This window comes from Lygodium microphyllum, chromosome 7, assembly GCF_053477565.2.
Source record: "Lygodium microphyllum isolate KBCC chromosome 7, Lygodium_microphyllum_v1.1.10, whole genome shotgun sequence".
In the NCBI taxonomy this organism is placed as follows: Eukaryota; Viridiplantae; Streptophyta; class Polypodiopsida; order Schizaeales; family Lygodiaceae; genus Lygodium; species Lygodium microphyllum.
In genome coordinates, this window is record NC_141141.1 from 30159284 (window position 1) to 30162083 (window position 2800).

At 55.1% G+C, this 2800-nt stretch overlaps 1 non-coding gene across 1 annotated transcript; it reads right to left on the minus strand.

The window, feature by feature from the left end:
• Nucleotides 1-1185: 1185 nt before the first annotated feature.
• On the minus strand, nucleotides 1186-1304 carry LOC148033313 (5S ribosomal RNA). The gene has a single exon (XR_015691525.1). It is a non-coding gene; the product is annotated as a 5S ribosomal RNA (ribosomal RNA).
• Between the last annotated feature and the right edge of the window lie 1496 nt (nucleotides 1305-2800).

Here is a 2800-nt window from a genome sequence, read left to right on the forward strand (position 1 = left end):
ACCTCTCCTCCAAAAACCCCGCTCGACCACCCCCACCCCGCGTCACCCCCCACGACGCCCCCCCGCACCCCACCTCGAAAAACCGCGCTCCCTCCACAGCACCCCACCTCTCCTCCAAAAACCCCGCTCGACCACCCCCACCCCGCGTCACCCCCCACGACGCCCCCGCGCACCCCACCTCGAAAAACCCCGCTCCCTCCACAGCACCCCACCTCTCCTCCAAAAACCCCGCTTGACCACCCCAACCCCGCGTCACTCCCCCATGACACGGCGCACCCCCCCACGACGCCCCCCCCGCACCCCACCTCGAAAAACCCCGCTCCCTCCACGCCTCCGAAAACCCCGCTCGACCCACCCCACCCCGCGTCACCCCCCCACGACGCCCCCGCGCACCCCACCTCGGAAAACCCGCTGCATCCACACCACCCCACCCCGCGTCACGGCACACCCCACCGCACCCCCCCTCGACGCGGCGCATCCCCCCCGCACCCCACCTCGAAAAACCCCGCTCCATCCACACGACCCCGCCACGCCTCCAAAAACCCCGCTCGACCCAGCCCACCCCGCGTCACCCCCCCACGACACGGCGCACCCTCCACCCCACCGCACCCCCCGACAACGCGGCGTATCCCCCGCGCACCCCACCTCCAAAAACCCCGCTCGACCCACGGCACGTCACCTCACCCCCCCACGACATGGCACACCCTCCCTCCTAAGAAATCCCGCTCCGCAATGACACGGCACACACACCCCACTGCACACGACCCCCTCCCGCGACACGGAACCTTCCACCCCCCGACGGACCTCCTCAAGAAACCCCCCCACGACATGGCACCCCCCCGCGACATGGCACACCCTCCCTCCTCAGAAATCCCCGCTCCAACAACCCGCCCGCGCAACATGGCACGCCCTCCCTCCTCGGAAAAACCCCGCTCCACCGAACCCCCCCACAACATGGCACACCCTCCGCTCCCAAAATACCTCGCATCTTGAGGAGGGGGTATCACGTGAGAGCGAGGCAGAGGGAGGGGCCAGGCACGACGTACGCAAAGACAATCGCGACGAGGAGAGGAGGCGCCGCGTCATGGCAAGGCGAGGGGGTTTCCTACCACGATGTCAGCGTTGGAGAGTCGAGACGTGATCCGAGGGGATTTCCATGCCACGGTCTCGAAACAAGCATGCAAAAGGGTGCAGCACCAGGACTTCCCGGGAGGTCACCCATCCCAGTACTGTTCTGGCCCAAGCGCGCTTAACTGCGGAGTTCTGATGGGATCCGGTGTATTAGCGCTGGTGTGACCGCACCACAAACACAAAGGAATTCCAAAGAGCTCTTGTATACTCGGAAAGTGGCACGAGAGAGCTCAAGAGCGAGGCATGGCGGCATGCCATGCCGCTCATGCCACGGAGGACGCGACTAAACGCGAACCCTAAACCCCGCGCACATGGAGGCGACGCACAAAAGATTGAATGCCGCCGTCGCGTGCCATTTCTAACACGAAGGGCAAGCATCCACGTGAAGAGCACCCCGTGCACACATAGGCGACGACGTAGAAAAGATCGAGCCGCAGAATACGTGCCACGGAGGACACGCGCCCACGGCATGCCACAAGGCGGACCGGCCTGCAACAGCGGAGGACCACTCCTACATCCTCACATAGAAGTCGTAGAGTTGCAGAGATAAGTTTCAATCTTGATATTTTCAAAGCTTTAAAAATTAAAGCTTAGAAAGCTTAGAGAAGCTTTAAGATTCAAAAATCTCATCGCGAGGTATCTGAGTATGTCTGAAAATTGCGCCGCCTGAAGAAAAACGGCCCCCTCCCTCCACCATTTGACGTTTTTTGTTATTAAGCTTAAAGCTTAATCACTTAAGCTACAATCACATAAGTCCTCTCAATTCTGCAAGTCCTCCAAGTTCAAATCCTGCAAGTCGGATAAATCAACCAAGTTCTGCAAGTCCTGGAACTCTACAAGTCACATAAGTCTGCAACTCTGCAAGTCATACAAGTCACCTGAAGTCAAAACTGACTTCTGTCCAAACTCATAGAAGGGCTATTCCTGCGCAGAAACTCCGAATTGCAAAGTTGTTCATTGGAAGGTATTCTTCGCATACACATGTTTGCTGAAGCATCTTCAGCACACATAGAAGGATAAAACGCAGATTTTTCAAAGATTTCAAATCTCGCAATAGTCGAAGACGAAGATTGTGAAAGCCACACCCAAAAATATATAAGCCTTGTACACCCGAACTTGAGCTACGCTCATCCCGCTAATTTGATTTTCAGAGTGTGAGGTCTTTTGAGTTTTGCAGGATTACAGAATCCCATATGGATGATTTAATGGCTGAAGACGACCTACCTGAACCTACGATGGAGCAAAAGCTGGACTTAATTATGATGCAGTTGGATGAAGAACGACGAGCTAGGGAAGCGTTGCAAGTTCAATTGGCTAATTTACAAAGATCGACTACTGACAAAGAGGAACCACAATCTGAAGATCTTATCTGACGTACCATCGACGCGACACTCGAAGCTCAATCTATCCGCAAGGAAACAAAGATAAGTAAAAGAAATTTCAAATTCCGTACTTTCAATGGCACTCAAGAGGGAAAAACTGTTCTTGCATTCATTAGTCAGTTTGATGACTACTTTCATGAGGAAACATATGCAGAAAAAGATCAAATCAAGTGTGTCACTAATCATTTAGTGGATAGAGCATCTCTTTGGTGGACTGTGGTTCGTAAAAGTATAGATTGTCCCACTACCTGGGAGAATTTCAAGAAGAAGTTTATGCAGAATTTCCT